Raw genomic sequence first — 25,708 nt, forward strand, 5'->3', positions numbered from 1 at the left:
CTGCTAGAGGGCTGTGAGCACCCACAGGGCCTCGGCCAGCCTAGATGATTGACTACGTAGAGTTTGAAATAAATGTAGATGCCAATCATATTGACAAACTTGAAAATATTTGTTAATATTGAGTATTGGCAAGGGTGTTGGGATGGATACACTTCAACAATGCTAGTGCAAGTATACATTTGTACAATCACTTTGAAGGGCAATTTGGCAGCACGTATTAAATTTTCAAATGTTATGTAAACCTTGTACCTCGTAAATGCCACTTCTTATGTCTATGCTGGAAAATCACCAACAATCGTAAAGGAGGTATGCACAATGGTATCTGCTGCCCATTTGCTCTCAAATGCATTCCCTGCTCTGCTCTATTGCAGGGAACCACATTTCCCAGGAATGCTTTCCAACTGGCCTCTGGGCAGATTTGGCCAAGAGGAAGCACTGATGGAAAACCAGAGTGTAGGGAAAGAAGAGAAGCCCAGGTGTTTCTCCCCTCTCTCCCAGCTTCTAACAGCCCCTTCCATGGTCCCACCAGAAGGTCCTGGCCTTTGTGCACTAGGAATGCCACCTCCGAGACCTGTTCCCTCTAGCGGTAGGGTGGTAGACTCTTCCTGCTGCTTCTGATCTTGGGGTTGCCTTACCTTTTTGCTGGGGTGCTCAGGTCTTCCATCGCCTTTGTACCTCCATTCCCTACATTAAAACCCCTTTGTTTTAATTGCTGAGAGACATTTTCTGTTGCCCTGACTAGACCCTGACTGACAACAGTGTTTGTGTAGCATTATTTGTAACAGCAAGAAATTAGAAATATCTTCAAATGCTCATTATCGGGAAATTACAGAATACCATGCAACAGTTTTCAAAGGGATATAGATCTTGTGCACCAACACGGAAGACGTGTGGTGGAAAAATGAAAGTCACAGAACAATATGTACTGTGGGGTTTGATTAACATTTTAAAAAAACCAAACCAATCCTGCCTATTTTCTACAGTTTTATACAATCTGTAGATTTATAGAAATAGGATTATTACTGAGATGTAGATGGGGAAGGAGAAGAGTAATAAGAGAGAAATTTCTTATCTGTGTGGTCTTATTACAAGGAAAACATTTATTTATTACATGTGTAAGTGAAAAACAATTTTTAACGCTGACAGCAAAAAGAGAAAAGGAAATTGAACTGGAAAGTTATATTGGAACTATATTTTGAAGCATTTCAAATGCAAGCTAAGGGTTTGTGCAAAGTTCTGTAAGGCGCACAGAGCTAGTGAAGAGGTGTGAACGGTCATGGTAAGAACCATCTAGGCTGTGACAGCGCCTCCTCCTGGGGCTGCTGTGAGGACTGATGAGTAAATATACATGTATATGAAACACCCACAACAGTGTTGGCAGAGTGAGTGCTTTCTAAGCTTCAGCTTCTCTTATTATCCCCCTCACCCACTCCACCTCCACCACATGGACTTTCCACATTCCCATGAATGAACCAAGCTTTTTGGGGCCTCAAGGTCTTCATAACTGCTGTTCCTTACCCCTATTGTTCCTTTCTTCCTTCTCTTCCAGATAAATATTCTAGCTTAGTGAGGCCTCCCCCAACCTCCTCCTCTACCAATTCCCAGTCCCACTCCTTTTCTCTGTCCAAGCATCCTATTTGCTTTCTTAGGTGAACACTTGTTACAATTTGTAATCAAGTCTGTAGTTTTGTCTTTTTTAATGTACCTGTTTATTAATTTTCTTCCCTGCCCACAAGTATGCAAGAAGGCAGGGATAGAACTGTTTGGTTCACTGTTGTATCCCAAAAGCCCTGGTACAAAGCAGATGTAGAAGTAGCAGTAGTAATAATAATAGTAGCAGTAATAGCTACTATTTATTGAGCCCTTGCTATGTGCCAGACACATACAGCTTTATATACATATATATATTATATATAATATATAATATATATATAAAAGAGCTTATATGTTATATATATATATAAAAGAGCTTTTTATATATTAAGAGTTTTATATATATTAACTCATTTGAGCCTTTTAATAATCCTTTTAGGTAGGCATTAATATTATCCCCATCTTACAGATAAAGAAACTGAGATGTCAGAGATTAAGAAACTTGACCAAGTTTACACAGCCTGTGTCAGAGCTGGGATTCAACTCCCTAGTGCACCATAAATATTGATTAAATGGTCAATTGATTTTAATACGATGCTGGTTTGTGGTACTCCTGATGTTGGTATGCTCCCATAATCTATAAATAATGCAATTTGTTCTAGAAGAAATGGGAATGATTAGCCTAATTGATAGTGTCTGTAGGAAGGTCTTAGCCCTTAGGGAGGGAAGGCAGCTATTTTCTATTGAGAGGCAGTAAACAGAGCTCTGTGTAATAGCGCTGATGGCAGGGTTGCAAAGGAGGAGCAGGGTGTGCTGGCAGAGATGTGGGAAACTCCCCGGCTCCAGACCACATTACCTGGTTCTTTAAAGAACTCTCCCCGCCAAGCCCGGTCATAGCCAGAGCTCCGAGAACGGCGTTCTGGGAGCAACAGAGAGCAGGATGATGCCAAGGAAGTAAGAGAAACCAGCCCCTTGACTCGGGCAAGGGAGATTTCTGTTCAATCCTGGCCTTTAGCAGAAAGAGCTTCCTGGAAGCCTGCCTTACCCTGAATCCCTGTTAGGTGAATCCCAACAGCTGAAGCTGTGACTCTGGGTGTGCAGATGTCAGATGGAAAAATAATCGTAATACTAAGGCAGCTAATATGCATCACTTTCTCATCTTGTGCCAGGCACCACGTGAGGAGCTCTAAATAACTCAGCTCCTTTCATTCTTGTAACAACCCTGGAGGTTCCTTCAACTTTCATTTGGTCCATAAATATTTATTGAGCACCCACCATGTTGATGACATAAGTACTATTTTTAACTCTGCTTTACAAATGAGGAAAAGGAGACTTAGACTAAGTAATTTGCCCAAGTTATAAATTGGCAGCATTGGAACTATGCAGAGTTGTCTGAGGCCAAAAGCCTTGTTCATTACCTCTACCCTGAATTGCCTTCTAAATTTAAAACCACCATTTATTTCTATTTTCTATGTATCAGGTATTTGCTATAAATCATTATTAGGAATCATTCAATAAGATAATGCCTGGCCCGTTATAAGTGCTCGATAAAATATTAGTTTGTGTTATTCCACATATTATATGATATATAGAGTTGTAATAATGATAACAATAATCAGATGAACAGATTGAAGGTGGGAGAGGTCTATGTAAGAGGCAAAAATTGCCAACTGCCTGAATCTTCTAGAAATCCTGCTCCTAATCAAAGATGCAGCCCACATCAGTCATAAATGTCTCCGAGGATATAGAAAATGTCTAATCCTAGTTCTGCCCAGTCTACCCATCTGTAAAATGAGGGTCACCCAACATCTTCACGAGGAATGCAAGAATGAATGAGGCAGTCCATTGACATGCAGAGTCCCCACCCCCTGCCCCTTAACTCAGCATCTGGTGGGTGGCGGCAGGAGACCCTCAGAGGGGCTGAGGAGAAGTCACCCACCTGGGAGCCAGGGTCCTGCCAGCTCGACCCAGCATCCCACTCGGCAGCTCGATGACCAGGGACAAATCTCTCACTTGTCTAGACTTTGGTTTCCTCCCTACCAAAACTTTAAGGATCCTGTTATTAAAAAGTTCAAAAAGAAATCTCCTATGTGATAGCTAAGAAAGAGCAGAGTCTGGACTGTCGAGTAAATGCAGTTTCTGGACTCAACATCAGAGCAGGACCCACCCTGGGTAGTTCTCTTGAGCCAGCCAGGAAGGTGGGCAGACACCGCTTGTGAGCCTGGTCTCTGCTGATGGGGAGGGCATCGATCTGGTAATATCAACCCCTTCAGTGGCAAAGTCTTTGCAGCTTTTGACATGTTCAGTCCCATTTTCTTTTCCCACCAGCCCCGTGAGATGGACAGCCAAGGCTTATCGTGGTCACACAACCAGTAAAGGGCAGAGCTGGGCTTAGCCTCATTCGGACTTGAGTCTATTTCCCCAGTGCCAGGTAAGGTCAGCTGGTATTCAGAATCTAACCTTATCCAGGAACCAGGAGAGCAAAGTGACATCAATCACAGATCCACTACTCCTGAGGTTCTCTCACTGGGCAGTGGTCTGGGAGACAGATAAAGACAGAAAGAGAAATTAATTTGAAAGAACGGGGAAAGCATCAGCTAGATTCTTATCAGGCAATTGGGCTGCCAGCAGAACTGCGAATCATTTATCAAAAGTCTCCCACCCACACTTGATGCATCACTTTTCCCATTATCTTGAAATTTGGTGGAAATAAAATAAATTTTCATAGGCCTAAACCCAGTCCCTCACTCACTCTGTGACACCAGCATGTCATTTAGGATCTCTGAGTCTCAGTTTTCTCTTCTATAAAAATTACAGAATTGAACAAAATCAGAGTTTCCCAAACTTCAGCCATCTGAGGTCATGATTTTTGCCACCTATAAGCCCAACAGCTACTGTTGTTTACCTAATACTGGTCTTTACATGGATCTTTTTTGCCAGAATAAATGCATTTAAAAAGGAAATCCTATACCACCCAATAAATGTGAAAACAGCCTCTTGCAATAATAATTTACAATGAATACATACTTATTAACATATTTTTAAATTCCCCTAAAATCACCCTTCATGCTAGCTGATCCCTAAAGACCCTCCAGCCCTGGCATTTTCCCAGTGAAAAACCTTGATATTTTGCAGCATTGCTGACTCCAAGGAAGCCTTTCTGATTTCCTGCATTAGACATTTCCTAGCACATGCCCCGTCAAGGTGTTTATTGTGCTTTTCTGTAATCACAGCACAGTCTGTCTTCCCTGCTACAACGCAGTAGCCAAGAGCGTCAGCTCTTGCTCCAGATGACCTGGGAAGACCTGGTTCGGACACTGGCTCAGGCACTGCCAGTCATCGGAGCTTGGCCAAGTTACTCAACAAAGTTAACTTGATCTCCAAGACTCAGTTTTTTTATCCACAAAATGAAGTTAATTTTTCTGCAGTGAGTAGAACCTGAAAAAAAAAAAAGTCAAAAGTAATTCTGTTGGGCAAGGCAGAAGAGACTTTAGATGGTTTCCCAAAAAAGGGTCAAAGTCAAGGGAAGAATTTTTCAATCAAAGGAGGAGATCTTTAACAGCAAAGATCCCACTCCATCTGTGGTATTTGATATGATCATGACCACAACTGATAAGTGTTTAGTTTATGAGTGCAATAAGTGCTTTTGGGGCATGATTTCATTTAACCCTCCCAACTGTTGTCAAGGTTCAATGGGATGATGTGTCTTGTCCAAGGACGCAACCAGACAGTGGCAGCACAGAGGCTTGGTCTAGCTGGCAAGGACTTCCTGAATGAGGTCACATGGCTGCCGTGGGGGAGGGCACCATTCCTAGGGTCCCAGAGCTGACCACCCGCTCCCCTGCATGGCACTGGTGTTGCTTCATCGTGACCGACAGAACACGATTTCCTATAAGGTGTTTGCAGCACAGGCCTCGTCTCCTTTGGAGCCATCAACATCCTTTTGAGTCTTTCCCCTTCCTAGTCTTTCCTCTCCGATCCTTCCTTCTTGCCTCACAAGACTAGTGCACCCAAAGCACAGCCTGTGTCGCGTTGTGGGAAGCCAGTGCCTCTTCCCTGCCTGGCAGTGACAGGGGTTCCGTGTGACCTGAGCTACAGAGTACCAAGTTCTGCTGTGGTGCTACAAGGAGAAGACAATGCCAAGGGGGGGCTGGGGTCTGCTTTCATCTCGATTGTATCAATGCTCCCTGCATAAAATTTCATTTGAATGAGGCTAAACTGTGAAAACTTACTAATGGTACAGCAGTAGACAAAATCTGGAGACCTAGGCTTTCTCCTGGCCCTGCCACTAAGTAGCTGTCTCTGGAAACAGGGAAATGATGATATTGTCTTACAGCTCTGGTGGGAGGATCAAAGGAAAGACAGTGAACACACTGGACAATATTTACTTAACATAGGAAATGTACCTGAAGCGGAGATGTCAACAAAACTCATGTGCCCACGGGAAGAATTACTACTTAAAGCCATATATCTCTCTTCTCTCCTCTTCCCTACCACCAGTCTGTGCTTATCTCCTCTTCCTGCTTTTTTCATTGTCTTCCCAGCCCCTCCAAATGCCATCTCATCCATCTCCACCAGAACAAATGATAGTGGTCTTCAAGACCTAAATCCAGTTGATCGTCCTCCCCAGTCCTATAGCCTGGCTGCTGATTTGGCATCACTTGGAGTCAACACCAGTTTAAGAAGGCCTTCCTCCTGTGCTTGTTTATCTTGTCTTGGTCAAGAGCTGGTCTTCATTGCCTCCTCATCTCCTCCCCAGAGATCTCTCATCATCCTGGCACAGGTAGAAGCTGAAAGGGTCAACATCTCCACTGTTTGCACTTTCTGTTCACGAGCTCTCTGATGAGGCACCTCTTGGGGGTAGCCCCAGCTCCCAGGACCACTGCCTGAGGGTCCATTCTGGACCAGTCCAGTCACCTGCTGAGACTGCCCTAGGGATGCAAAATGATGCAAAAGTCATGAAACTGGAGCAATGGGTCATGAAAATAAAGATTTCTTTCTTGTCAGGGACCAAGTTGTTTCCTGATGCAAAGCACCTCAGCCTGAAACCTTAATTAGCCCAGAATGAAGAGGACTGGAGCATTCTTTGATCCCAAGGATGATTGTCAGGGGCAGGAGCCATGGAGAATTGTAACCTCCTTGGCAATAGCAAATTCAAGGGCATCGGTTTGATTCAGACTTTTAGCTGCTTTCAGGGGACACTGAGCCAGGGCTCACCTGTCCCAGGTGGGCAGTGATTATAAATTCAACAATAAATAAATGCTTTAACCTGTAGGAGCTTAACTCTAGGCTTTGAAATGTAATTCTTTGTGCCTCCTGCTATGATATTTTTCCAGCTTCACAACCATTGGAAATTAAAACTGCAGATCTTCCACTAAGTTGAATTCTCAGTGGTTTTAATTAGTCTGTGAAGCACAAATAGTTAGGTATGTCCCAATGTTTAGGAAAATTAACATATAAGAAAAAATTCCTTTGGAACAGAAATTCATATTATAAAGGGGAACTCTTTAAAACAAGATCCCCAGGTGTATTTAGAATATAATCTGGATTACAAAAATTCAGTTTAGCCACTTCCAGAACATATACAAAGCATAAATTAAACCCAACATTAAGCCTGCGTCTCACAAATCCTTTCTTCAGGTGCACCCGGGACAGTGGTTCCCAGACCTTAGTGTGTACTAGAGTGACCTGGAAAACTCATTAAAATGCAGATTCCTGGTCCTCTCTTCCAGATGCACCTTATCATTATCTTTGGAGGTGGGGGTCAATAATCCATATATCTAACAAGCCCCCCAGGTGATTGTACTAGGTAGTTCATGAGCCAACCTTTGGGAGCCAGTGTGCTAGGTCTTAAACCTGGAGTACTCCCGTGCCTGGAATGAAACTTCCCTGCAGCTTCATAAACTTGGAGCCTCAGCCTCTAAAGCACACTGGGAGGTTGTCATTGCAGAAGCCTGTTGGACCCTAGGCTCCTGTGACACCAGCCACCAACCCCACACACCAGCAACTGTTGTGAGAAACTGGCTTACCTGTTCCTTATTGTAAATGTTACACCTGATCTATTGTAGATGTTGCAGTTGTTAGATGTTACAGTTGTTCTCTATTATTGTAGATAATGTTGCAGTTCTGATCGCAAACAGCTGCTTGGTAGTTTCCAATAAATATAAGGTGGAAACTAGGGTCGAGGCTCTCAGTTCCAGAAGCTGTGAGTCTCCTGGTCCCATCTTTATCTCCTCTCTTGTCTCTCTTTCTCGCTGTCCTTTATTTCTTAAAGTTCTGTGTTGTGTTGCCTTCCCTTCGAGCCAACCTATCGCTGAGCTGCTCACAGCAAGCCACCCCAGATATTAAAGGTACAAGCCCCTCCTAATCAAAAGCTCAGGCTCAAACTCAGCATATAAATGTACTACCTCCCCACCCACACCCACACACCCACATGGGACATGACTCCCAGGGATAAGCCTCACTGGCACTGAGGGATTTTACCAAGCCCCAACTAGCAATGAAGCTGGAAAAAGACCTTGACCAAAAGGGAGAAATATTAAATACAAGTGAGTTTTTATGGTTAAGAGATTTCAAAATGAATTGGGAGGTCATTCCAGAGGTTATGTTTATGCATGTCTCAGCAGGATCGCATTGACTGCCACAGAAAACAGTGCCTCAAGCAGCAGGGCTCCTGAGGGCTCTAGGACACTATAAGCAGGGCAGACAATCTCAGGAATCTGGCAGCCTGTCAATGGGCCTTACCTTGGAATACATGTTCCCCAATGTAACAGAGTCAGACTCATTTATAATTTCCCTATGCATGCCTCTTCTGCCCCTTTTATTTGAACCTATAATTAGTAGTACACTCATTAAATACATGTCCCAGAGACTTAATCTTCAGTTTGTTCATATATTGGTTGAGCCCTGAATCTCAGCAGAGTAGCAAAACAACCCTTTAGTTCATCAGACTCACCTAGAACAACTAACAGAAGGATGACGATGGCCAATACCCATCCCAGGAAGTGGAGAGTATCTGCAACTGCAAGCAATACAGTTCCATCCATCTGCCCCATGGAATCGAAGCCCCCTCTCAATTAGAGGCAGGGTGGGCATCACTATCCCAAAATCCTCAAGGTTGATAAATGAACCAACATAAGGGTAGGAAGCAACTATGGACTAAAGTAGACTTTCAATTATTCTAGCAACAGAAGAATTTATATCACTGATATAAAAGCAGTAAACACCAGAGATTCTAAGGGGAGGGAGAGGGAAGAATAGATGCAACATGGGGAAATTTTGGGGACATTGGAATTGTACTGCATGTCATTGCAATGACGGATACAGGTCATTATACATTTTGTCAAACCTATGAAATTGTGCACGGCAAAGTGTAAACTATAATGTAAACTACAGTCCTTGGTTAGTACAATGCTTCAATATGCATTCATCAATGTAACAAATGTACCACACTAATGAAAGGTGTTAATGTGGGAAAGTGTGTGTGGGGGGGCACAGGGGCAGGTTATATGGGAATCGCCTATTTTTTTTTTGACCTTAATAAAAATTTATTGAGTTGAAAAAAACAGATGCCCACTGTGAAATAAAGGTCATGCACATAAACAATTGAGGAAGGCAGGAAGGCACACAGAGAGGTTGGACTGGAAATTAGGTATCTTTTAGTACTCAGGATATCTAAATTATTTCCTGTCCATACATTAGCATGTATATGAGCACATGTGCATGCATATATATATGTGTGTTTATGAATAAGTTTTTGTATGTGTTTTGTATGTATATAAGTGTACAGATGTAAGTGTATGATAATACATATGCATATGTATATGTGTATGTGTTGTGTGTTACACATGTGTATGTAACAAAGGGCCAGTAGTAGGCAAAACGCTATGGGAGATCTTTCAGGTCCAAATTTGGGTAATTAACAGGCTTCACCAACCACTGCCCTGTCCCCCCCCCCCCCAAGCCTGCTTTTCAGCATGTCTGCATTTTTATTGGGGTCTGCCATTCTGAAGTTTCCTTACAGGGTAGCTGGCACCATGGCAGAAATTCTGCTTTTTTTTAAGATACTTAGATTATACAAATGTCACATAAAAAATACAGGGGATTCCCATATCCCCACTCCCCACACCTCCCACATTTACCCCCATAAACAACTTTCTTGATTAGTGAGGTACATTTATTGCTATTGATGAACACATTTGGAGCATTGCCACTAGAATGGATTAAAGTTTGCATTGTAGTTTGCACTCTCTTCCACCCAATTCTGTAGGTTATGGCAAGATATACAATGGCCTGCATCTGTCATTGCAATGTCATTCAGGACAATATCCAAGTTCCTAAAATGCCCCCATATTACACATGTTTTTCCCTCTCCCTGCCCTTAGGACCTCCAGGGGCCACTGCCTCCAAACAAATGATATTTCTTCCATTGCTAGAATCACTCTAAGTCTATAGTAGAATACCAGTAAGTCTACTTTAATTCATAGTTCATTCCCCTATCCTGAGGATTCTGGGATGGTGATGCCCACTCCACTTCTAATTGAGAGGGGGCTGCTATCCCATAGGGCCAATGGATGGCACTTTCTTGCTTGCAGTTGTAGACTTTCTTGGTTCTCTGGTATGGTAGTTGTCCATCATTACCTCCTTGTTAGTTGTCCTGGGTGAGTTCAATGAACTGGAGAGTAGGTATTGCAACTCCATTGAGATTTAAAGCCCAGCTGGCACATGGACAGTCCAAAGATTTGAGTCTCTTGGACATACACCTACCAGCTCTAATACTAATTACAGTTCAAATAGGAGGACAAAAGAGTCATGTGAAGGGAAACCAAAACTGGGTCTAACTCTGTCACATTGGGGAGCAAAAATTCCAAAGTAGGGTCTACTGGCAAGGCAGCAAACTCCTGCACTATATGACCTGACTATAGTCGCTGGATATCTTCAGAGTCCTCAGAAGCCCTGCTATTTGGACTACTATCTACCTTAGCAGTCAATGAGATTCTGCTGAGACATGTATAAGTGTAACCTCTGGAATGACCTCCTGACTGACTTTGAATTCTCTTAGCCATATAAACTCATGTGTTTTTACTTTTTCCCCCTTTTTGTCAAGGTCTTTTCCCAATTGCATCACTAGTTGGTTCTTGGTAGTAATCCCTTGGTGCCAGGGAGGCTGATCCCCAGGAGTCATCTCCCATGCTGGGGGGAAGATAATGCTTTTATATGCTCAGGTTGGCTCAAAAGGAGGCCACATTTGAGCAACAAGGAGGCTCCCAGGAGGCAAATCTTAGGCACGCTAAAATACTAGGCTAAGTTTCAACTTCAAGAGTAAAGGTTCTTATGCACAGTCATCAATATCAAGGGCCTGTCAATGGACCATCCTCCTTCACTATTCATTGCCTCTATACTCAAGGGAATTCCCTCTATTTTTGATATAACATTTATGTAATCTAAAGCTTTTTTAAAAATAAATACATATATGTATTAAAAGCTCAGTCTCCAAATGCTCTTAAAATTATACAGATAGGGGAAGCTAAAGGCCAAAGAGGGGAAAGGACTTATCCAAAAGCACTCAGCAAACTGGAGAAAGGGCAGGTTTTCCGATCCTTCTGCCAATCACTATCCAATCTCCAGGCCTCTGCTAACCAGCCCTACCTCCTAGAATGAATGCAAAATGAATCAGGATCCCCTGTTACATCTGGTTGCCAGGCTCTGCCTTTCTTCTTTGCATTTATCACAGTTGGCAACTATTATTTTTTTGATGTCCATCTTCCCAACTATACTCCATGCATCAAGGACCTGTTTTGCACACCTGAGTTTCCAACCCTTAACACAGTACCTGATACATAATAGAAAGTCTATAAGTGTTTATTGAATGGATGGACAGAGAGAAGTTACAATTGGTCTTGCCTGCATAAGAGATATTAGAAATATTGAACAAGAGAGACAAGTTTTGTGAAGGCAGAGGAAACACTCTCCCTCAGGCCTGTGATTGAACTCAGTGGTTCTTGCGAGTCTTCCTTTGTAACAGACTGTATTTTTAAAGTTCATTTGAAGAGTCTAGGGTATGGATAGATTAGAAAGTGACTGAGCATTAGATTCCACCTGTCAAAAAGGGCCTGGGGGGGGGTCCCTGAGTCCACCCAGCTTTATGAATTCACATCTCCCTCTAGTGGCCAAGAGGTGTTACTACAGTTCTTTGGAAAACTGAGCTTGAGTAAATTTATCAGCCTGGCTTAAGTATAATGAATAACTTATGTAAGAAATGTATTTAATTCATTGAGATAGTCACTTATTCATTCAACAACTCTTCACCTGCTTCCTAATATATGTCAGGAGCAGTGGCAGGTGAAAGGACTAGCAATGAGCCCGTCTGATGTGTCCGCTGCCCAGGGGGACAACCGAGAGAGGCAGTGAGGCATTCGGCAATCACACAAAGTGGCCTCAGCACCACCACGAGGAGTGTTAGGGAGGAAACACGCAGATGTTAATACAGAATATAAGGGGCAATGGACCTCTTCAGGAACGCTCCTCTGAAGAAACAATGCTTAAGTCTGGATTTGAATGAGGAAGATAACTTGGCAAGACAAAGGTGGGGAGGTAATAAGGGAGAGGAAGAAGAGGCAAAGCACTCAGGCCAGAAAGACTGTGAGGTTGAGGAGAGCGAACCAGCCAGGGTGGCCACGGGGCCTGGAGGGGAGTGTGCTGCAAGATGAGGCTGAAGAAGTAGGTGGAATCTTCATCATCATCATCATCGCATGGCCCCCATCAGTTTCCCAGTAACCTGGAAGCTGAGGCCCAGAAACGGGACATGAGCTGCCCATACCTCAGCTTCTGGGTAGTGATGGAGAAAGTAGGCCCAGGCACGGAGCTCATGGAGGCAGTGCATGGCAAAGCTCCTCTCCCACAACCCACAGACCCCGGAGTCCACAGGAGCCAGGTCCTCCTCTCTGCTCGCCACAAACGCTGGCCCAGCTCCTCTAGCCACACACAAAGCCCTGGGCCCTTTGACCTCCACCTCTCCTCAGAAATGTGCTTTGGTTCCAGAATCCATCCGCCATCGCCCAGGGGACTTCTGGGCCCACGTGGGCCAGCGACGCCTCCCTCCGTTCTGCTCTGCTCCAGACCTGCTGCCTTTCTGCATTCCCGCCAAGTCGCTTAGCTTCCCCCACACTCCTCCCTCGGGGCCTGCCCACGAACTGGTTTCCTTCCTCAGACCAATATTTCCTCCTTCTCTAAACCTGGCTAACTCCTACTTATCCTCCAATTCTTAGCGCCAACCCTCTCTCCTCCAAAAGCCATCCCGACCCTCCTCAGGAACTCCTCCCTTCCTCTCCCCAATAGGGCACTGATCACACTGCATTGGGGTGGTCTATTTTCTTGTCTATCACTCCAACTAGACTTCAGCTCCCAGAGGCCAAGGACTGTCTAGTGCATTTTCTCCTGTATCTCCAGCAGCTAACACAGTGCCTGACATGTAGATGAGGCCCCAGATAGCTTGTGGAATAAATGAATGGATGAAAAGAAATTACTCTAACCAGAGTCTCCTGCTTTACACCTCCCTACTCTGCATTTCTCACCACCGCCACCATCCCGTCGTCATCCTCTGCTCACTGTATATCAAACAGGACCCTGCTCACTGCTATAATCTGGCCTGAGAGAGAGAAAACAGTTCCAGCCTAGCCCTGGCAGTGACTTGTCAACTTTATTGCTTGTGGCACCAGCTGGTATCACCCAACCTCTCAGGAGAAAGTGCAGTGAGAATCAAGAAGGAGCTGTCTGCATTTCAGACTTGTTAAGCATTCTCTCCGCCATCAAAAAGTGTTTTCCTGGTGAATGGGAATGTGTTTGAAAGTTAGATGTTTTTCTTACCAACTTCCACTGCATTCTGAGGCTTGGATCTCTCTGAGTCTCTACAAACCATCATAGGCCCTGAGACCAAAAATCCTATACAAGTTATCTTGTACAGGGAAACCCCTAATATGACTCAGCTTATTTCCCAGCTTAAACGCAAAAGGGATCCTGGTGGTTCTGTGAAATCAATGACATGTATCTCTGGAAGGCCTACTATGTACCAGGCTATGTTAGGTGCTTTTAATACAGTGGAGAATAGCCAGACTTGCTCTCTGTTCTTAAAGAGCTGTCATTCTAGCAGGGAATGCAGCATTAAGCAACTTATTATACCATTAGTCAATGGCAATTGAGATGCAAACTCAAATGCAAGGTGCCACAAAAGCACAGCCTGGGGCACTGCCCTGAGGTAGTGACCTTTGGGTGGAGAGCTGAAGGATGAGTAGATGTTAACAAGCCTAAGGGAGGAAGAGTGCTCAGCGAGTGCTAAGGTGGGAGGTGTGCGCATGTGTGGATATGTGTGTGAACTTGAATATGTGCGTATGTGTGCATGTGTGAGAGTACTGCTGTGTTCATTATGGGTGTGAGCATGCATGTGCACGTGTGTATGCACTGCACGAACATGCATGCGTGGGTGGGTATGCATGCATATGCAGCAAGTGAACATTTGTGTACATGTGCATGTGTGTGTATGTGTGCCTCTTACGGAGTCACAGATGCTCTTCAGCCTCTACGTCTCCTTCCCATCATAAGAGCCCAGTCCCTTTAAAGCAGGTTTCAGGGCTTCTTGTATGGATGAGTGGTTCTCAAATCTCCTTTGGTCATGCATCATTTCAATAATAACAGTAACAGCTACCCAGTGTTTACTATGGGGCAGGCCTTGTGCCTGACAGTTTCTGTGTGTTCTCTCATTTGCTCCTCCATCAACCCAGAAGGGAGGCATGATTGCTGTCCCATTTCACACATGAGGAAACTGAGGCTCCGAGAGAAGGGACTCTCCCAGAGTCACCCGGGAAGTTAGTTTGGGAGCTGTGATCAGAACTCAGGTCAGTCGGACTCCAAAGCACATGCTCTAATCTGCTGAGCTCTCTTTGCTGTCACTAGGGCAGAGGACACAGCAGGCCAGCCCTCGGCCAGGCCCCCCTCCCAGGGTACTGCACCACCACCCTCCCAGCAGCCAGCAGGAAAAGGTCAATAAAGGCCGGTCCCAGTTCAACCACGGAGCCACTCTGCAGCCTTGGCAAAGGCCCTCCCCTTTGTCACCCTGGAGAGTTTCCTGAGCTCTGTAATTCTCCATGAATAGCCTGGCTCCCCCACTCACAAACTGCGGGCAGCTTGCGTAATCCTCAAAAGCTGTTTCCTCATGTCTAAAATAACGCGGCACTCCTGATCGGGCTGAGGGAGGGATTAAATGAGCTCATGTGCATAAAATGCTCAGCCGGCCTGGTAAGGAGGCTCAGCTCATGGTAGCTGTCCCTGATGCTGGAGACACAGGAGAGACACAGAAGACACAGGAGACACTCCTGATGGCTTTCCGACTTTGGCAAGTTACTTAACCTGACTTTCCTTGCTTATAAAATGGGAATAATTACAGTACCCACTTCACTGGTTTGTTTGAGAAATAAATGACAATAATGCACTTAACACAAAGTGATTGTCCCACAGATGTTAGCTAGCATTATTATAACTTGTATATATGGTGCAATATTAAAAACAAGGATTATTTTGGTTTCCAAAATAATATTTGGGGTCTAATTTTGTTTCAGGTCAGGGTTTAAAAAAAAAAAGAACACAAGGAAGCATCTGGTTTGGCTTGGTTTACTAGGCATTGGACTTTTTAAAAAATTTTTTTAATTTTAATAAAAGGGAAAAAAATAAGCAGACCTGGCTCATGGGTCAATGGAAAGTCAGTTTCCCTTTGGCTCCGAGGCTGTCACTTCAGTGCAGTTTATTCTGGTGCTGGCTCACGGTTTGGTTAGGTTCAAAGCCATGATCATGAGTAAGTGAATCACTCTTGCCAAAAACTATAATCATGGTCATATTCTAAATATTTGTACTACAAGAAACCAAACCTGCCCAACCTTCAGAGGTCACAAGTGCCACGCACTCAATGGAGTCCATTCATTCATTCAACTCAGAATTATTGGCCATCCACCTTCCCCAGTCACCCAGCACCAGTCAAGCTGGCGGCTAGTGAGATGGGAACCCAGGGGCAGCCTTGGCCAACTTTGGAGAAAAAAACAAATCAGGGCCCTCAGGGGTGGTGAGTGTTTCTGGACCGTGCAGAGTCCTGGAGAGAATGCAGGCCCATACATTTGGTACATCTTGGCACAACCTGTCTAAGCTGGGACAGGCCTTCAGGCATCATCTGAGCCAACACACATTTGGCAGGCAGGTGGTGGATACCCAAAGAGGGAAAGCAGCCATCGATGTCACCAAGCCAGGCTAGAATCCTGCTCTCCTGACTCCTCAGGCAGTGCTCTTCCAGTGAGTCCCCTCCTTTCCCTCTAAATGCCCCAAGATTTCAGGTCTACCTTGTATAGAGCAGTGGGTTATCAAGTCAGTTTAGCTCACAAACCTCATCAAAGGCAGTAACACTAAGAATAACAAAAGCAATATCACTAATAACAATATCTATCATTTATTGGGTGAATACGAGGTATCAGGTACCGCATTAAACATTCTATATACATTATCTCATTTAGTGTTCAGAACAACCCCATTTTATAGAAGTGGACACTGGTGCTCAGAGAGAGGAAGGGGGTTCTCCCAGGATAACTCAGCCAGAAATTGCAGAGCCATGACTGAACTCAATTCTGTCTGACCCCAGACCCAATGCATGTGGCCACCATGCAATATCTCCTCCACGGATGCAGGGCACAAGGGACCAGCCCTCCGACATCCTCCTACTGAGCTCACCAGGCTAGCAATGTTTTGATGCCTGTGGCAGGGAGGGAGCAAGAAAGAGCAGCAGGAGGGCAGCAGAGAGACTTCAAATCTAGTCGTAGGATTGAGTGTACCCTCAGAGCCAGGACTGTGCCAATTTCAGGGTGATGGAGATGAACAGTGATGGAGAGCTAATGTCTGATGAGGAGATGGGCGGGTGTACAGGAAGTTCCAGAGCCTGTCCCAGGCTGAGGGTGCACCAGGTGCTCTAAGAGTGCCTTCCATCACGTGTCATGAGGCAAACCATTTTGTCTCTTCTAGAGAAGTAGCACACAATAGCTATCGAGCCCATGGCCTCTGAAGCCAGACAGCCTGGAGTTAAATCCTAGCTCTGCCTCTGATCAGGTGTGCGACCTCATGCAGTATCTAGTAGTGACCTCATACAGTATCTATTTATTGATTGAGTGTCAGCTTCCTCATCTGTAAATGAGAATCATAATACCTACCTCATAGTGTCTTTATGAGGGTTAAATGAGTTAATATTTAGAAAGCACTCAGGACAGTACCAAACACATAAGAACTACCTACATTTTTGCTAAATTTTCATTTAATTGTGGAAATTAAAGGCATGCATACCACATCGTTTAAATTGAGATGTACTTGGCTATAAAGTAACAGAATATCTGAACCAAAGTGATTTTAATCAAATTCTATTATCTTTATAATGAGAAAAACATCTGAATGGAGATGGTTCCAGATTCAAGGATATCCCCAAAAACTCAGGATCTCCTTCTTCTTGCTCCACCATCCCCAGAGCACACTGATGCCTTCCCTCATATTACAAAATGGCTGCAGCAGTTCCAAGCATCACATCCTTTCAAGACCATCCCCATAACAGAAAGGAAGAGATGGAAGACTCTCTCTTACATATATTACTCTCTTGTGAGGGAGGAAATATTTCCTAGAAGCCTTCCAGAAGAACTCCATTTTCTGTCACTGGCCAGAAGAGGGTCATGTGACCATCCCCAGCCCCTGCAGAAAGCTTAAAAAAAAAAGCAAGATTCTGGCATTTCTGGTCACTTCCTAGAGCTGGGCTCTGTAGCAAGAAGATGGGAAGAAAAATTGCTGTTGGGCAGAGTCAATCTGCCTTCCAGGATAGTCTTGAGAAGGAAATGGGAGAAAAGGTGTGGGAACATCACGAAAAGGTTAAACCGCACCACACATGTGCACGACAGCCTCATCCATAGTAACAACAACACTAATGCCTGTGAGTTGGAGGTGGATTCTACAGAAAAGAAGACTGAAAATAACGCTAGGTAGTCCTGTTCTTTCCCCATGGACATGGCAGGCAATGGAGGGGAAATGAAAGGCGGCGGCCCGCCTCGTGGCCTGGCCACACAACTTCCTAATAACCCCTGGCCCATGGAACGACTGACCACAACTCCTCTCTCATTCAGGTAGGTTGCAAATAAAGCCCTGGCGAGAAAGAAAATAAAGTTTTCTTTAAAATAAATAAATAAAGTTTTAAAAGAGAGGTGTTTAGAAAACACCCTGATGGGCCGTTTTGGGTGAAAATTCAGCCATCTGGCCATGGTCTAGATCAGGGGTCAGAAAACTTTCTGTAGAGGACCAGATGGTAAATATTTTATGCCTCACAGGCCATACAATCACTGTTGCAACGACTCAACTCAGAGCTGGCAGAGACAATGTCAATGAGTGGGTGTGGCTGTGTGCCAATAAAAAACTTCATTTATACCATCAGAAGGAGGGCCGGGGTTCACTCACAGGACATGGTTTTCTAACCCCTGGTCTAGATGGTAAGAAGTTACATAAGACAAAATCCCAGGCCAGGGTTCTCAGACTGAAGCACCCCTGATCGACAGGTACCGTGCAGGAGTGAAGCCGGCGGGTGGAGAACACATTACTCATAACATGGGCGGTCACCACCCGGGCCCAGAATGCCAGAACCAATGTTGCCAGATCCTCAAGGAAACAAAGAGTGTAGATATTTAAACGTTGCCAAGCGATGCACAATGTTAAACCTGGTACAGACGGAACACCATCCGTCTGGGGCCAGCTCAGCCTGGGGGCAGCAGTTTGCAACCTCTGACCTAGAAGATCATCCTTCCTGAGCAATGTGCTATGACAACTGAGTACACATGACACATTTGGGAGGCATGGTTCAGGAAACTTCGCACCCAGCCAGCCTGACCTACTGCTAATGGAATGTGTAACTGCTACTGTGTGGTCTGTGGCGGGCCCATGGAAGAGGCCATGCGAGAAAAGGTGGCAGTTAGTATCACGTGTGCACAACCACATCGAGTTGGGACCGCCTTGTGAACAGTGGGCTTTCTGTAAACAGTGGTGGCATCACCAGTTTTCTGTGACACCAGGGACTGTGTAATATTCATCACCTAGACTTTCCTGACATGCCCCCGAGGAGCAATGAAACGAGACCAGGCGAAGAAAGGTACTTCGGAAATCGTAAAACCACTCATCCGTTGACTTGAGCGGTTTCTTGCTTCTACAGCACCAAACTCAAACTTGAGGGCTCTGATATTCTTTACGGAGAGGTCAAAAAACCCTAGCATCCCGGCAAACAAGACACAAAACAAGGATTCCTAACAGGTTTGCGCCCTGGGCCTTGAGGAAGCGCAGCCTGCAGGCAGCTCGGCCTGCCCTGGGCCCTTGTGAGCCGGGGTCCTGGCCTGAACACTGATTTCTCTGTCTGCCCATGGACTCCTATAAATCAACAGCGGTCTGCGTATTTGCTGGAGCCCCTTCTCGCCCTGCTCAACACTCCATCTGCGCCTTCTGCCCACTCCTTGTCTGGAGCCCTGGCTTTACAGGATGCCTCTGGGCCACGCCGCCCCCTCAGACCCCTGGCTCACCTGGGACCACCAGCGTCTGGCTTGGTCCCACCCCCCACACCGCCTGGCCTTCCCGTTGGGTGCCTGCTCCTCCCACTAAGGACTTTAAACCCCCATCTAAAATTTGCTGGGGACCACCCCTGGGGCCGCCCTCTTTGGCCACACACAACCTTCCCCCTCGACCAGCCCCCCAACATCCCTGCAATCTGCCCGCCCTTGGGATTCCCCCTGCCCTATCTGTGGGCGGGGGGGGGGGGGGGGGGCGGGCAGAGAGATTGAAAGAAAAATGCCAACCTTCCAGCCCTCAGGTTTTTCGCATCCACTGGATACAATTTGGTTCAAACTAGTTCAAAAGGCATCATTCATCAGTTCTAGAGGTGGCCTCAAACCCTGTGACCCTTCAGAGGGGAAGGTCATAGGTCAAGAGTGACCATTACAGAGCGACTCCACGTTTTCATGTTTTGTAGATTATGGTCCAGCATAAAATTGTAGTTGAAAAAAAAGTTATCCGTTGCTAAAAAAATTTGAAAACTTCTGTGCTAGTCACTGTGACTAGGTACAAAGGAGGACAAGCTCTACCCTGAAAAAGTCCACAGGATAGCTTCAAGTGAGCAATATCCTTGGCAAAAGGAGTGATACAGGAAAAATTGGCTAAAGTTACTTTGTTCAAAGTAAAAACAGTTTTATTGAGTCTGTGTGCGCAATTTAAACTTTTTTTTTTTTAATAGAAGAGTAACATGGAAGAAAGAAGCACTACTTTTTAGCCACTTAAAGACGATCTCTTTATATTTGCCAAGTGGCCCCACGGGGGAACGTTTCTAAACTTCCCTTCTGAAATTGGAGGGCAAAGCACCTCTCACAGCCATCCTGGGGACGTGCTTGAGCCTTGCTTAGAGGACATGTTCTCAGAGCCAGCCCCAGAGGATGATCCACAGGCCAAAGGTTCGTACAGCTGGGGCCCAGCTCCTGCTTTCCCCACCTTGCCCTTCAAGTTCAAGTTTCTCCTATGGTATCGTGAGCCCCCAACAGGTCTTAGGGGCGAGCCAGCTAGGCCTAATGCAGAGCCTGCCGGGGAGGGGCCCGTGCGAGCAGAGACGGGTGTTCCATCATATTAGCTCAAGTCTAAAAGTTTCGCACTCGCGCCGTTGACTCAGCCCACAGCTCAGGCGCACAGCTAATCCAGGCGGAAGATTTGCAGGTGTGAACACTGGCCAGCTCTGAAAGAACAGAAAGGAATTAATCACATCATTTTAGCATCGTCCATGCCCAGCCTTTCAGAAAGATGGTCTCTTAGAACTTCAGGCTGTGAGGGAGCAGAGAGACGCCAATAATAGTGTAATAGTTACGTCTGTAGGCTTTGGAGTCAGAGACCTGCTCTCAGGACCACTCAAAGTCTGGCTAAAAGTTTACTGTAGAGCATGGGGCAGTCCACCAGTGGGATGGGAAGGCTTGGGATGAACGGGGCAGCAGAAGCTGCCAGGCAACCTGGCCTGGAAGCCAGGACTGTAATTGACAAACCCGAAGGATGCTTTCTGCTGCCCCGCCCCCGCCGTGATCAGCTCCAGATTTCAAGTCCTGGGAGAGAGATTTCCAATTGCACGGCCCATCGTCCGCCAGCACGGTTTGAAGAGAACGTGGTCACCATCGTGGAAGGCGAAGATCACTTGAATTACAATCCGACAGGACTATAAGCACTGAGAGTGAGGTGCCTCCCCTAGGTGGGAAGTGGGACCGGCCACCAGGACCACAACCACCAGACACTGAGTGCCCGCCCTCCGCGAGCTGCTGAGGGCAGAAGGAGGCGAGCCTCACGAAGCCTCCCTGCAGCCTGGCCCGCGCGCACCCCACCTGCATCAGCGCCTTCCACTGGTAATTCACGCTCCCATCCGGACCTGGAGCCCCCTGTCAGAGTGTCTGTCCAAGGAATTACATCTCACTGCGACCCATTCCTCTTCATGATCATGGCTCCTACGGCAATGACCATTTGGTCTCTCTACGGCAGAGACCAACTGGCTCAAGAATTTTAGATTTTACCGGCCACATGTACAGCCCATGCCACTGGGAGTCCAGCAACATCTGGGACCGAGCCTGGCTCAGAAAGAGATTTTCATATGGATTTTATTCCCTTCACTATTCCAAGATAGTGTCCTAAGTGCTGTCCCACTCCCATCCCATCGACCTGAGTAAAGCTTTATGTTCAGACAGCTGAGCTTTATCCATGCCTCTTAGATCAGGAGAGGAAAAACATCTTTTCAGGACACAAAGCTCTAAGACCTCATCTCATCCCTAATATTCCACTAGGGCAAGAGCACTGTCCTGGGACCCTCATGTCGAACCCCAAAAGCTCTAAACGTGTGTGCTGGATAGCAGAGGTGCCCACCAGCCTCCCTCCCCGCCCATTGCCCTATTAAAAGGTTACTACAAAAACCTTGGTTCTGAAGGCATGTTTGCTTAATTTGCAGCATATTCTAACTTCAAAATCAGTTATGCAGACAGGAAAGGGTCCATGGCAAGTCATTCTACAGCCATCTGGCCAGTCAAAGCTCTCCTGCCATGAAGGACATCAACTAGGCTTAGCATAGCAGATTTGAAGCTATACGTCTGAGTGCTTTTTCACTTCTGTTTTGCTATTAGGTGGGAGTATTAAAACCATAACTCAATAACATTCACCTGCAGTTTGGTACCTCTAGCTTCCTCCCTCTAAGGCAGCTGGTTCCATCATTGGCTCATTCAAAATGCATATTCTGAGAACTGACCGGGAGCCGCCGCCCAGTGAGAAGTCAAATGCGATAATAGCTATTATTAATGGAGTGCCTCCTGTGGGCAGGACGCTGTGCCGCGATGCTTTCCACATGATCTCGATTCACCACGCAGTGGACTATGCACTCCTTTCCTCTTTTTGTAATAAACGTACTGCTCAAGAAACTAGAAAGTTTGTCATTACATTGCACAGAATTCTGCTTCCATTTAACTTGCCCTTCATGTTCCTTCCCTATTGCCCCCATCTGAAAGATGGCCTCAAAGCCTGTCTCCTTCCCCAGTCCAGGGACAAGCCTGCATCCAGAAGCAAGAGGTGAGGCCAGTGAGAAAATCATCTGTTCCACCAACTCCTCTTCCAGAGGCAACAGTTCCCCACTACTGTGGGAAGTCAGAGCCAACTATGGTTCCTAGGAGGAGAAGGAAAGAAAGAACAGTGACCTGGAGGAGGGTGAGGGATGGCTCCCTGAATCCAGAGGTCTCGCCTGGACCTGGAGAGAACTCCTAGCCTCTCAGACCCCTCAGGGGTAGGCGTGCTGGCTGCGGGGCATTGTTTCTGTGGAACCTTCCCACCAGCGACCCTTCCGGCAGGACCAGCTGTTTGGCTGTGTTTACTGTCCCTGCGCCAAGGCAGCTTGATGGCACGCCCAGACTCCAACCCGGCAAGCACACCCTGTCTACGGCCAGCGCCAAAACTTTTTCAAATCGTAATTTGAACCCAACAGCCAGTCAATTTAAAAATACTCCAAGCAGAGAGCCAATGAGATTTTAAAATGAGGAGAGCTGAAAACAAAAAGTAAATATATTCATTCATTCATTATTTAAACCTTGCCTTTTTCCAGAGAGGATCTAAGATGTCAAATTATTTTTTTTTTTAATTACATATGTTCTATAAAATTCAGTGATACCACAAAACCTTGCTTGGCTAAAAGTTTGGGTGTATATGTGTGTGTGGTTATAACATGTTACTGCTGGAATGGACCAAGTGGGCAGTACTAGTGCAACCCCTTTCGTTTAACAGACAGAGAAACTGAAGCCCGGGAAGGTTACGTCCCTTGCCAAGTTCACACGCAGTTAAGTGGCAGCTCTCAAGGACGTCCCTGAGTCCCCTGCTACAAGGTCATGCGTGTAAGAGCTCCTAGTGTCTGTTAGTGTGACGCCACAGAGTCTGAAATGCAGAGGTTTCCTTCTCTTTTGTTCCCAAACAGAAATGGGTGTTATGTCCCACTATTTTCCACCTGAGTCATACATTCACTCCTTTAAAGTCTGTGTTTACTCAAGTCCAACTATGTGCCACCACTGATGTGGTAGATACAGCAGCCAAAAAGTCATATATGATGGCTGCACACAGGGAGCTTTTATTTAAGACGGCCAGGAGATCCGCCCCGCGTATGCTGCCTTAAACTGGGACATCCATCGTCAGGGCCTGTCCGAGCAGAAAGACACCCAGAAGTCACCTTCCCAGGGTTTTCCAAAGTCCAGCCATTCCTACGCCAACCTCAGAGTGTCTGCCATATGCGAATAACACCTTCATATAGTTCTTTAAATGTTCCCATCTACATAAATACATTTATTTTCAAAGAAAACCCTACATCACTCCCAACCGTACATTTGAAAACCAATACCACGTACACATAAAAGACAGCCATAAAATGAAAACAAAGCAATGTGATTAAGTTCTCATCCAGACAGTACAAGGAAGACTTTGAGTCTGAAAACTGCTCTCGCCCTGTTAAAAAATAAGATCAGGGGTGTTAGAAAGGCGTTAAATATGTATTTATATGTTACACCATACTGAGACTTTCTCCCTTCCTTAATCTTGAGGATTAAAGGAGAATTAAAATAACTTTCTATTATGTGATTTAATTGTCTTTAATGTTGTGATAATTAGTCATGGGATTTAGGAAACCGTGATTCAACCCTCTCATTTTCCAGAGGAAGCTGGGCCCAGAGACAGGCAGCAACATCAAGGGCACACAGCAAGTCAGTGGCAGAGGCGAAATTTAAACCCAGGTCTCTGTGTTCCTACCCAGGCCAGTTTGTTCTACTACAGTGGGCTACAGATCAACAGTTTTGCTTCTAAATAAATTCTATGCTTTTTCTTTACCCCTACTGAAGACTAGTCTTGATACACTTTACTTATGGATGGGAAGAAACCAAAATCCATCTCCAAATGACAGACGTGGAGAAGAGATCCCTCTCATTGCAAAGATGGAAAGTTTTCATTTATCACTCGTCTTCCCCGTCTACTCCTTTTCCTTGTGGTATAGAAGGTCACACAATAGAAATATACACTGAAATTCCAAATAAAACCTAGAAAGCTTGTAGACACTTCTGGATCGCCCAAAGATCAAATAGCAACCTTGGATAACCAGCTGTGCTGTAGAAGTCAGGGAGGAAAACTCCAGCCTTGCCCCCTAAAGACTCTTTGCCCTATAAAACCCTCAGTGTGTGCACCCACCACCTATCGCCTGTAACGTTTTGAATCAGGCCTGGGAGCTGGACAAGGGGAAACCCTCACTCCCCAGCTGAGGGGGTCATGTGGTTTGCCACCGCGCGCCCATTCAGCTCAGAAAGCCCCTTTCAGCAGCGGGGCCCTGGGAGGCAACTGGACGCCAAAGCCCACAAAAGCCCTCGGGCTTACAGAGGGCACGTTCTGCCATCCTGGCTCACGCCGCTTCTCTGGGAAGGTGAGGCTGGGGTTTCAATGCGCCTCTCACAGGTCAGGAGGGGAAAATGGGGGTATGACAGTACTAAAACCTGGCCACTTTTTCCCCTTTCCCCTGGAGCTGGCACAGGACTATTTTAAGGCTCCTTGGAGGGACTGAAATCCATGCTTTATGGAGGTAACTGTCAAGCCCAGCTTCTCCCTGCCTGGAGGGAAGGAAGCCTGTTCAGTGTCCCAGGTTAGACGGCACCGATCTACATTATTTGAGCAGCAGCACAGCCCTGTCCCCTCCAGGGCTCATGCCGTGTGAACACCCAAAAGCAAACAGAAATGACTCTTGCTCCTAATGTGGAAAGAGCAGGACTTCCTATGATGCAGCTGGCGTTTCCTGAAATAGAACAAGATTTGAGCAAACGGTTTTCACTAGGTGGACAGGAAGAGCTGAGTGTGCTTCGATGTTTCATTAGTGGTGACTCAGACCCTCACTCGAGGACACTCACTCATCCTGCTTGCGTCTGATTTTTTGCCAGTTTTCAGGCTCAGCTGTCAGATTCCGTCACTGGGGCCCCGCTTTGCCAGTGTTCATTGTCCTGCCAGCCGATCTGATTTCCTGGAGAGCCCACCACTCCGTCCTTCCTCTTCTGTCATTCACACTCCGCTCCAGTTTCTGTTTTAAAATCGATGAGGTCCTGGGCAGCCATTCTTTTCATTAGCAGAACACCTCCCATCAGGTCCTACCCCCATCCCAGGGAGATGCTGGTTTGCGTTCACCTCAACCAGGGCCAGGGCTGCTTCTGGAACTATTTTGAAATCTGGGGCATCTGTCCAGTTACTACCAGAATTAGCTGGAGAGACGTGTATAGAGGGTGCAAAGGCAGCCTCAGACTCGTTGCATCACCAAGACTCCATTCCTGAACTCTCCATCCTAGTCCCAAATTGGCCCTCATTCAGTCAACAGCTAGTCAGGCTTGACCATGAACCAGGCACTACTATGCTGGGGCTCCAGGCATGAAAAAGACGGGTCCCAGATCCTCCGACTGCCAAACAACGCGGAAAGGAGGCCAACGGTTATTGCAGCACTGTGGGTACT

General features: G+C 46.0%; 1 long non-coding RNA gene across 1 annotated transcript in view; it reads right to left on the bottom strand.

Moving 5' to 3' along the window:
- Nucleotides 1-19,859: 19,859 nt before the first annotated feature.
- The window catches only part of LOC139436188 (uncharacterized), a 39,193-nt gene continuing 33,344 nt past the window's right edge, over nucleotides 19,860-25,708 (bottom strand). Inside the window, exon 3 of the long non-coding RNA XR_011646869.1 lies at nucleotides 19,860-20,410. This is a non-coding gene — a long non-coding RNA (uncharacterized lncRNA). The remainder of the gene's footprint in view (nucleotides 20,411-25,708) is intronic.

Source organism: Dasypus novemcinctus, chromosome 2, assembly GCF_030445035.2.
Source record: "Dasypus novemcinctus isolate mDasNov1 chromosome 2, mDasNov1.1.hap2, whole genome shotgun sequence".
In the NCBI taxonomy this organism is placed as follows: domain Eukaryota; kingdom Metazoa; phylum Chordata; class Mammalia; order Cingulata; family Dasypodidae; genus Dasypus; species Dasypus novemcinctus.